We start from the raw sequence: 11,734 nt of genomic DNA on the forward strand, positions 1-11,734 counted from the left end.
ATTTTAGAACAGAAATGGAACAATTGTGCCAATTTGATATATTAAATTACTAAATATATATATATATATATATATATATAATTTGGTTTATTAAATTACAATACATATAATATGTGTACTGGTTGATATATTAAATTACTATATATAATAGGTATATTATTTGATATTTTTTGATATTTTTTGATATTTTTATACACACACACACACACACACACATATATATATATATATAAAAATGTATAATATTTGATATATTCAATTACAGCTGCACTTTTTCCAGCTTTTCTACTTCCCTGCAAGAGCCACGGGGTTGCTGTTCACAGGGTCAAACTCACCTGTCCTTACCCTTGCTAATGCATCTTTTAGACGGAGCAATTTAAAGCGTGGAGAGGTTTCTGGAGCTCAAATATTTGCCAGGTAGGAGAGGGAAAAAAAAACCCTTTATAATTTGTATTTGTGTTGCCGATCACGGCCCTGAATGGTTCATGAGACGAAGCCAAACAAGTGGCAATAAAATTGTGACACGCAGGAGGGCCTGAGTGACAGAGGGGAATAAATGTGTGGCATGTCCTGCAAATTGGTGACACTGAGTCACAAAGCACCTGGGGCATGATAAAGTTCAACAGCACCATTTCAATTCCACCCATTTGCTCCAGGATGTTTTATTGCAGCCAGAGGTTTTTGAGCTCTGAATTAACAATTTAAAGCACAGGGCTTCAGGAAGTATCAAGACTCCCTTAGATGTGAAAGGTAGATTTAATCTGCCTGTATTTATAATTTTCCAGGTGTTTTTTGGCACGACTGCAATGGGTGCTGAAAGCTTTCCAATGAATGGGTGTCCCCTGGGAGGGAAGGAAAAGTTGTAAAATCCATGGCCTGGTTGGGGCCTTCTGTGAAATACTGAGCTGTGTGAAATGGTGAGAAACAAAACAGGGCGCCAGGAGATAAAACAGGAACAGAGAAATAAAACAGAAATAGAGAAATAAAACAGAAATAGCGAAATAAAACAGAAAAAGGGAAACAAAATAGAAATAGAGACAAAAACCCCAAAGAGAGGGAGGTGTTTTGTTGCACTGCAGCAGATGCAGGTTGGGTGAAACCGGTGATTTGTGCAATCTGAGGGTGAGTGGTGATCAGAGAAAGCAGCAATGGATCTGGGGATGATGACCTGCCTGGAGAAAAGGCTCTGGAGCCCTGGTGGATGCAGCTCCTGTGGTTGTTTAGAGGAGGAGACAAAGAACTGGCTGTGATTAATCAGCTCCTTCCTCCCTGCAAATCTGCAATCAGCTCCTGCAGCCCAGGGATGCACGGGAGGCTCCAGCAGGAAAAGCAGGGGATAGAGAAAATAAAAACCCAAAGGAAGGAGCTGCTTTAATTTTGGTGAGTAGGAAGTTGATTGATGCTGAGACAATAAAAGCACCCCTGCAGCCAGGGACTGGAATGCAGATATTGATGTGCTGCTCTGGAGATGAAACAGCTGCTGAGGGAGGGGGAAAGCGGAGGCTGAAGCGAATTTTATTGCTGTGCAAGGGCTGCTCTGCAACAAAGCTCCTGCTGGGTTTTGGAGGTCCACCAAACTGTGAGAAAATGCCCCCTGTGTGTGTCCTCACACAATTTCAAACAGGTTCCACAGAGAAATGAGGGCTGTATTAATTCTGAATTGAGGCTGAACGCTGCTTCTCCCGTTGTTTTCTCAGCTCACCTGTACCTGCTGTGGAGCATCAACCCGCACTCCCCACGCTCCTTGTTTATTCCAAGGGCTTGAAATAATGTTGAGCAGGACTGTTTCTCACGGGTATGGTGTTTTTTATCCCATTTCTGGAGTCCTGTTTCATCTGAAAATGCGTGTGAAGGCAGGCAGGAATCCCACAGAGAGACTTGAGCTGGAAGGGTCACAAATCTGAGCCAACACTCGTTAGTGCTCTAGAGAGACACTCTGCTCTGCTCCCTCGTAGCCACACACTCATTCTCCTCCTCATCTGGGGGGATTATTCACACAGTGTTCATAAAAATCTTCTTTAGATCAGCAGGGAAAATAAGCAGGATGGTGTCTGAACTGCCTGCATCACCAGGGTGGTGGAATATTAGAGACAGAATTTGGCTCAGTGCTGTTTGATCTGAAATCATGGAAGCTGGCTGGGCAATCCAGGCATGCAAATAATGAAGAATTGATTTTGAAATCAGGGAAGGTGTAAGGTAGGTGTAGGTGCAGTATTATATATATATATATATATATATATATTTTATTTATATATATATATATATATATATATATATATATATATATATATATAAAAATATATAAAAGTATTATATATTATCACATATTATTATACATTATAATACATTATATATAATATATTATAATATATAGTATATTATAATATAGCAATAATATATATTCTTATAATAATATATTATACTCTATAATTATTAATAATATGTTATAATTATAAATTATAGATTATAATTATATAATATATTATATAATTATAATTCTAATTATATATTATAATATATATATAATATTTACTTATTAAATAAATAAAAATGTAGTGAACCATCTCATGCAGGTGAAACTTGTCAGGGATTAGCAATGGAACTGATTTGTGGCCTGGATTCTGTCACTCCCTTTCCAGAGCCAACCACTTGATGAAGAAAGTGATTAATTAATTATTTATCCAATTCTGCCTTGTACCAGTTAGGGGGTTTTGTAGGTCTCTTTATCACCTATTGTTCCATTTCACTTTTGTAGGTTTTTATTAGGTTTTTTAATATTCATTATCTCCTCAAATATGGGGTTTGCCATTTAGAACAGAAATACAGAAATGGTGCCTGTGTGGATTTCAGCTGGGAGTCAGAGGCAGATTTGGTGCACCATGTCACCTCTTTTTTATTTATAGTTGTCAGCAAATACTGCACAGGTACCTGCTAAGTGAAAGAATATTTAAGCAAAAAATGTCAGCCTTGTTTAGGAAGAGAAACAGCAGTGGAAAGATATTAGATTTGTACAAATTCATGGACAATATGCAGGGAATCCTCATGTTCTTTTTTTTTTTTTTTTTTTCTTCTTTTATGGAGCCTGCACACTTGGAATGCATCAAAACCAAGCAATCTATTCCTTGTAAAGAGTCTGTATTTCTAGGTCCTGCTGATTAAGTCGTGGATCATGTCACAGGTGGGGTTGTGCTGCATCTGAAGCCCTCACCAGTCACTGATTTCAAACAAGTGTCAGCCATTTGTACCTGGGCATTGTGATGGGCAGGCAAACATCTGCTGATCTGTTCCCAGGCAAGTAACCAGCTCTGAAAAATTCCATCCCCAAAGAGGTTTAATCATTAGAGCTGATGTAATTTTCATCAGGGGGAGAGGCAGATCTGCAAGCTGTCAGCAGAGCTGAGCTGGTGCCTGTGAATGAGCTTCCCCAGGGACAGGATGTACAGGGAAGAGAAAAGGACAGCGGGAGCAGTTCCTCAGCACACAGCTGATCTGGGAGAGCAGCAGCAAACCAGCTGCAGGAGTTTCCAAAAGAAATGGAAATGAGGCAGTGGCAAAGGAAACAAGTGTGGTCAGATTTTTTTTGGGTTTTTTTTGTTTGTTTGGTTGGTTTTTTTTTTGGTTTTTTTTTTTTTTTTTGGTTTTTTTGGGGGTTTTTTTGGTTTTGTTTTTTGGTTTTTTTTTTTTTTTTTGTTTTGGTTTTTTTTTTTGGTTTTTTGGGGTATTATTACCATTTAATTATTGAGAGAATTCAAACACATCTGGACTGTGTAAGAGGGGAAGGAGGTGGGACAAGGGGTGAGAAGGAGATCAGGACACAGGGTGAGATCCTTGTGGAGATAAAGTAGAGAAGGGGAGGAACAGAAAAGCTTCAGGATGGGAGGAAAATCCAAGCAGGAAAAAGCAACACTTTTTATTTTTTTGGGGAAAAAACCACCAGCTCACACCTCAGGCAGCAGACCAAGAACTCAATGTTACAACTCACTTTAAAAGTTTTTTTGACCAATCCCACAAAGCAAAAGCACACTGACAGTATTTATATCTGAATAGAATATATTCTATATTGACAGTAGTTCCATCCAACCACTACAAGGACAGGTACCTTTGGTTAAACAATGCCTGCTTATTTCAAGTACAATACCTGCTTGTGAGCCTTCAAACACAATGCACAGAGCTCCATTATTAAGCTTAGAACTTCCTAATATCTCTCTAGATAAACTTTTCTGTAGCTTAGAGAGTTATTCTAGACAAGTGTTAATACACAGACCATTGTTCTATTTGTCCTTGCTTTTCTACTTTTTACATAATTTTTCTGCTGCCCAACCTCATGGCTGCTGCTCAGCTCTAATCACAGTTCTGCTGTCTCTGAGGCCTTTTGCAGCTTTCCCAAACCTTTCTGATTTTGAGGATTCCCACAAAGAAGGAAGAAGCAGCACGAAGAAGAAACCCAGGGTGACCCCCTGTGCCCTCCAGTTTGCTTCCATCCACAACACACCAAAAATCCCAAAACCTGAATTTCTCACCAAGTGATGCACCTACACTGCTCTCTATAATCTATTTCCCACTTTTGTGCATTCTGGTCTATCTTGAAGTCCAGGAAACTTTCTCAAAGTCAGAGCCCATCTGGGGGTTAGGGCACCCCAGGGCAGACGCAGAAATGTTCCCTGTGGTGCCCTGGCTTTCCACACTTCATCTTGTCCTGCCTTTAAGGCTGAGCACAATGAACACCTGGATCAACCGGGTGCTCCCAACCCCCAAATCCATCCTGCTGGCCAGGAATCCCCCAGGGAACGTGGAGTGGTGCAGTGCCTGGAGATGGGGATTGCCATGGCAACTTGCACCTTTCCAAAGGCAGCATCAGAGCCCGAGCACCAGGAGTTTTGCAGAAGGGAAGTGGAAAAAAAAAAAAAGATCTGAGAGTCTGACATTTAAACATCAAAAACCACTCCAGAATTTTCCTGGTCTGGGTTTCTCTTCCTTTGCTTTGAGATGGCTCCTTCAGATCTTGCTCTTCAGAGCGTGAAGCTCCGTCCCTCCGGAATCATGAAAGGGATTTGGATGAAGCCCTCCAGGAGAGTCTGGCAGGCTCAGGGCTGTCCATGCCAACAGCAAAATGTCCCTTCCAATGTCCCACAGCCCCTTCTGGGGGGAATTAATGGGTGGAAAAATCACTGGGACTTCCCAGGAGAAAAATGGGGACGGATTCCTCCAAGGCAAGGAGGGACCCTCTGGAAAGGGCCGTCCCCAAAGTGTCACCACAAAAATCGTGCTGAGCATTGAAAACAGCTCTGTTTTATTGGCTGCCTTGAATAAAAAAAATGTTTTTAAAAGTTTAAAAAATCAAAACACCTGTGAGGCATTTTAAGGACAATTTTAGGGAAAAATTGAATGAGAGCATTGAAAACAGCTCTGTTTCATTGGCTGCCTTTAATAGAAAATGTTTTTAAAAATTTAAAAAACCAAAACACCTGTTAAGCATTTTAAAGACACTTGGAGAGAAAAATGGAAAGCGAGCATTGAAAACAGCTCTGTTTTATTGGCTGCCTTTAATGAAAAAATGTTTTCAAAAGTTTAAAAAATCAAAACACCTGTAAGGCATTTTAAGGACAATTTTAGAGAAAAATTGCAGCTTGTCAGATCCTGAATTTTTGCCTCCAATCTGTCCATGTAAACTGCAATCATAAAATCAGCTGGGCCACAAAGACAAATAAAATAAATGGATATTCTACAGTATGTAAACTATTATGGAATGACCTTTTGGCTTTTAATTTCTCTGCCTGCTCCGGCAAGTTGCCATGTGTGAGCAAACAAATTGATTCACTATTTTCAATGTTATAAGAAAAAGGGCTGAAGGGCCAAATTTCAGATAATGGCATCAACATTACCCTGGAATGATGGCAACTTCCCTGGCAGGTGGAAAAGTAAAATTAATCTCCTCTGCCAAGCTGGACTGTATAAAGAATGAATTTTTAAAAATGTATTGATTCCCTGTGCATTGCTTGTCAAGGAGATGCTCACATCAGCTTATCTGAATGAAAAGTGGACATCAAAGGAGGAAACCCACATCAATACTTCAGCTTGACGTGGGTACAACCACCTGGTCAGATTCCTGGTTGTGTGTTTTCCTTCCAGGGAGGTCCTTGCACCCACTGGACATTTCCTCTGAAGTATTTGAAGATCAGGTGTTTTGGGATGAGCTGTTTCTGGCGGTTCTTGCGTGGTCGTTGGCGCCACGATCAGTGGGGATTTATAAATAAATATGTAAACTATTATGGCAGAGTGTTGCAGGAGTGAAAGGGAATCCGCTGAAATCCCACCATCCTTTCAGTGCTGTGGGAACTGAAGGCAATATTGTTCCTGTTGATGGAGCACAGGAAGGACCCTCGAGTGACTGAGATGGACCAGCAGGGGTTGAAACACTGGCATCATTTTTTAACTGCATAATCCTGGGGGGAAAAAACCCTTCAGAAACTCCTCCTCTGTCCGTGTTTTTGTGTTTTTATAGCTCCTGGTGCAATGCAGCCACCAACTGAAAAGGTTCCTGTGTCCAGGTGTAACAATTGAAAGGCAACACTATTAAATCATAAAATATTAACTGAAATATTCCAGCCGTGCAAACATTTTAATCTGAAGAGAGTAAATATTCCCATTTTCCTCCAGGAGGACTCATTCAAAGCCTGAATTTAAGAACAATTTTTTTTTTTTTTTGCCCCTGAAAGTCTAGACAGTAACAGAATTAACTCCAAAAGATAAAGATCTGAAGATCAAGATCAATGTTTTATTTCATTTCAGCTGGTTGCTAATCAGGAACACGGAGCATTACCATCAGCAGGGCTTTGTTTTTAAATGAAAAGCCATCAGGAGGAACAGAGTTACAGGATGTTCCTCAGTGATCCTGCAAGAGTCACACAGATGCTGCCTCTGACTTCTTGCCTCATTTCCTTCTCCAGCGTGTGATTTTTAAAGGAAAGCAAAGCAATTTGCCCTTTTTTTTTTGGATCATCAGCAGTGAAGCAGGGAATTCTTTACCAGGAGTTAAGGCCAAGCTGCAGGAGTGCGGCTCGGAGTTGTAGCTGCTCACTGATGCCTGGGAAATTGGATAATGGTTTTTCAGCTCCCTTTCATTGTTCCAGCTGTTGGCTTCAATCTGGTTTGGTGGTTTGATTAAAATAACATTATTTCTCTGACTTGGCAGTTGCCTGGTGTAGGGTGACACAAACGAGCTCGAGAGGAGATCACCAACAGGCCCAGAAAACTGATACAGCAGGGCAGCAAAATCAAATATTGAAAAACTTCACACAGGAAAAATCAGTGGAGAAGGAAACCTGCAGTGCTTTGTGCTTTTTTTAACCCAAACTTAAACCTTTGCCCAAACTCACCCCTTTTCCATATTTAAGTCTCATCCCACCGGAAGGGAGGACAATTTGCCATCCAGTTTAGAAATGCCACATGCCTAAATCTCCTGGAATTATTTGCAAATTTTAGAAAATGCTCTAAAGAGTGCCATGGCAAGCCGTGACAAACTCCTGTGTGTTGATCTCTAGAAGAAACTAAAGAGCAATCCATAGAAGTGCAAATAAAGATGAAAAACTCTTCTCCAAAGACCAGGGGCCGTTATTTTGTCTTTGTGGAAGACATGAGTTGCCTTTTCGGCAATGGAAATGGGCAGAGGAGGGGAAATTGGGCAAGGAAAGAAATATTCTTCCATTTTATGGCCGGGGAGTTTTAGCACAGGCACCTGACAGAGCTTCCCCAGCCTCATCTTGGAGCAGCCAGAATGGGAATTCAGATTTAGCTCCAATAAGCAGCTTTTATCACAAGACCGTTTTTCTTCCTTTTATAACTCGTAGCATCTACATAAATAACCAATAAGCCTTTAAAAATGGGATCCCTCTTCTTCTTCTTCTTCTTCTCCTGTTCCATTTCCAATTCTCAGCCTGGTTACATTGGCCAGTTTATTATCTCAGATGTTTACTTTACACCATAAATGGGATGACTTCTTTCCCTTCTTCTTCATGTTTCATGGTCATAATATCCTCCAGTGTTCCATTATCTCTGGGTACCCAGGATAGATCAAAATCTTATGGACTTGCTATTTTGTAATAACTTAAATTGGCTGTAATAGAAAACTTAAGTAGCTGTAATGGCTTTTTATAAGTAATGGGTAAACTGGATTTTCTGTAGTTGAAATGGATTTCTAAATAATTTATCATCCTATGTAAATTCATGCAAGAATGCAGGGAGCGAGAGTGGGAAAATCACAATCCAGTGTCATTCTGGAGAGATTGTGCATTTATGGGGACATTGTTCATTAATTTTTGAGAACAGAGCTATTATTTATCAGGCACAATTCTTGATTCCGTGCTGGTCACACTGCAGTCACTGAAGGCCTCTAAAATTATGCTGGAAAAGGGGAAAATGCCAGGGAAATTTGGATCAAATGATGCCTTAAGCATCGATAGAGATAAAAACCTCTTTTAAATTTATGCCAATTGTCAGGGAGACAATAGCTTTACCTATAGTGAGAATTTGAGGAGCATTCTAAAATATTCCAAGCGGAAAGGTTTTGTCGGAGCTCTCGTGTTTCAATTACAGTTTCAACATCAGTCTTTTGTCGCTCCCATATTTCACCACAGCAGAAGTATTGATCAGAGCACAGAAAGTATTGGTGATTCATCTCCAGCTGCACTTTTGTGCCTCTGGTTTGTGTTTGTTTGATGACAAACATTTTGACACCGAGCTCATGAGCTGGCTGATAAATACCTGCTCTTCTGCATGCTAAATGTCATAAACTCTGTGCACAGCAGAATTCCCTGTTCCTTTGCTGCAAAAAGAGGGGAAATAAAAGGGTTGTTTGCAGCTGGACTTGCTCTTTTCTTTGCTCTTGGACTTGCAAGAACGTGGCCTCTGATGGACAGCAGAATAATGGGATGGAAAGTGGGATTTGGGGCAAGAGACCTCAAATCTGAGTTCTGCTTCAGGCTTGGAACTGAGGCGAAAATCTGCTGTGGAAGTTTCCACCTGAGCTGCAGAATAGAAAACACACAGAGAGTTTTCCAACCTAATATCCAACCTGTACCTTCCCTGCCATAGCTTGAGCTGTGCCCTCTGGTTCTGTCAGTGCTGCCCAGTGGAAGAGACCAACAGGTTGGATATTAGGAAAAAGTTTTTCACCGAAAGAATAATAAAGCACTGGAATGCTGTTCCCAGGGAGGTGGTGGAATCACCATCTCTGGGTGTGTTTCACAAAAGCCTGGACATGGCCCTTGGTGCTATAGTCTGGGTGAGGTGTGAGGGCACAGGTTGGACTGGATGATCTCAGAGGTCTCTGCCAACCTCATCATCCTGGGATTCTGGGATTCTGTGATCCTGGGATTCTGTGAATCTGTGATTCTGGGATTCTGGGATTCCTTGTGATCTCCAAATCCCTGAGGTTGGGAAAGCCCTCCAAGATCATTGGATCCAACCTGTGACCTGTCCCCTCTGTCAACCCAGAGCCCTGAGTGCCACTGTCCAGTTGTTCCTTGGACACCTCCAGGGATGGGGATTTTACAGGGGCCTGGATCTTTCAGGGGCCCTGACGGGCACCCAAATATCCCCGTTGAGAGGTGTTGGGGCACAGGTTGGACTGGATGATCTCAGAGGTCTCTTCCAACCTCATCATTCTGGGATTCTGGGATTCTGTGAATTATTCCAATGGTCAGTGCTGCCCATGGTGAGTGCCAGCCTTGACAGCAGTGACAGGGGCAGCTCAGATCCATCAGCGCCCTCAGCTCAGGGCCCTGCTCTTCTGGGAAATCCTTCAACCCACAGCATTGCTGGGATGGGTTTGTGCTCATCCCACACAGAGCAGAACCTTCACAGCAGGCTCAGGAACATCTGGGGATCTCAGAAATACACACCCAAGGGCAAAACACCAAGCCAGGAAACCTCTGGGTTTTATTTGTGTATCTTTGAATCAAGGGTGTTTTTTGGTGGCTTAACACAGACAGCTTTCAATACCAAATCTAAGTAGTACCAAATAAAGGAAGTCATTAATGCACTGAAAATAATCAATATTGAAAACCTCACTGCATGTAAAAAGTAACACAGAATGTGGAGGAGAGTGAATGAGCACTAAGTTTAAATGTGATTTTTTTTAAAACCCATTTAATTTACTTGCTGTGGTGTTGGTTGGTTCTGGGCTCATTAAGTTCTACACAAATCAGCTTTTTGCCTTGTATAGACTGTGTATGTAATGAATATCCTAAACTGGTGTTTTATTAATGCACTGCCTTAATTAGCGGGTAAAAAAGACTCCAAACACCTTTAAATTGTGTGATTTCCAGGGCAGCATGAGAGAAGCAGAAGGTAACAGTGAATTTCTAATTCCCTTCAGAAAATAAAAATCCAAAGTAATGGCTGCAGCTATTTGTGTCGGCCATAAAAATTGATATAACATGTGGTAAACCTCCTATTGGGTATTATTACAAATGATTGATTCCTCTCTCCTCCTCCAGTTTAGATGGTGCAGTTCTTACTGTACAAACAACTCATGAAAAGTCAACATGTTTTACAAGTAAATTATTTACAGCCACTCTGCAGAACATGGAATAATATTTTACGTTAAGTGACATTAATTAGGGTGGAAATATTCACATGGTGAAGGGCTGGGAGATGGCTGCTGCAAAGGAAATTCTTCTCCTTGCAGTCTAAATGCAAATCAGAAGCTTGGAGAGTCACGACCACATTGCTCTGGAGGGAGAAATAATTCCCATTAAGTGCCAGCTCTGAAATAACGCCAAGATTTGGGGAATGTGAGCCAAATTCAAGGCTGTAATGATCTCAGGCATTGCTGTCTTTGAAGGTTTTAGTTGTGCTTGAGATCTGTTTTAATTAGAGGTGAGATTTATCTCATAGTTTTGTGTTTTCCTCCCCTAAACCCAATGGTTGCCCTCAGCCTCAGCAGCAAACCAAGTGTCTGGTGATTGGTGTCACAGACCTGGGACTTTAGGGTCAGTTTGATAGTAAAAGGTTTTAAAATCACAGAAAATTCAGGGAGCTAGAAAGAAAGTTAGGCTTAGTAGGCCCTGGGGAAATGTTGAAGGTAGGCCTTGGGAAATGCTGGGCCTTGTATTTGCTGGATCATGTGAAACTGCACCTGTGTAGTCAGTGTGTGATAAATGATAGAATTGTTAGATGTGATCAGATATAATTATTGATTAAAGAATCATGAGAGACTGTTAAGGGTTTGAGGGGGATCACGAGAAATCCGTGCTTGGATGAAATCAATGTGTACAAGAGAACAGTGTAAGTTTAATAATTAATATGTAAGTTATATAACGATAGAACATAAAACATGTTCATCCCAAACCTACGTTGGAGTCAGATTTGGGTCTGTGTACCCCTGACACCCAGAGCTACAAGCACCTGCATGTAATCACTCTGTAATTACGTGTTCCTGAACACTACCAAGTGCAGCTACTATGGCTTGAAAATGTCCACCAGAACCACTCAAGAATTCCTGAACCTCATTCTGCCCAAAACTCCTGCCTCAGGTGTGTTTCTTCAGGAGGAATTGGTGATGGGCTGTCCACCACCTGGGATCCAAAAGTGCAGTGTGAGGAATGGGACATTGGGGTCCCTCAGGTCTCTGTGCTATCCCTGGCTGTGGTGAAACCAGCCAGGCTTGGCTTGCCAGGCAAAGCTTTTGCCTGAACATTTGGTCAAGTCTGAGTTCTCCTTCCAGTGTCCTTTC

At 41.3% G+C, this 11,734-nt stretch overlaps 1 long non-coding RNA gene across 1 annotated transcript; it reads left to right on the forward strand.

The window, feature by feature from the left end:
* The first annotated feature begins 1,115 nt into the window (after positions 1-1,115).
* LOC143696170 (uncharacterized) lies at positions 1,116-6,269 on the forward strand. The gene is made up of 3 exons (XR_013185603.1): positions 1,116-1,380; positions 1,698-1,795; positions 6,130-6,269. It is a non-coding gene; the product is annotated as an uncharacterized LOC143696170 (long non-coding RNA).
* The last annotated feature ends 5,465 nt before the right edge of the window (positions 6,270-11,734 follow it).

Source organism: Agelaius phoeniceus, chromosome 30 (assembly GCF_051311805.1).
Source record: "Agelaius phoeniceus isolate bAgePho1 chromosome 30, bAgePho1.hap1, whole genome shotgun sequence".
In the NCBI taxonomy this organism is placed as follows: domain Eukaryota; kingdom Metazoa; phylum Chordata; class Aves; order Passeriformes; family Icteridae; genus Agelaius; species Agelaius phoeniceus.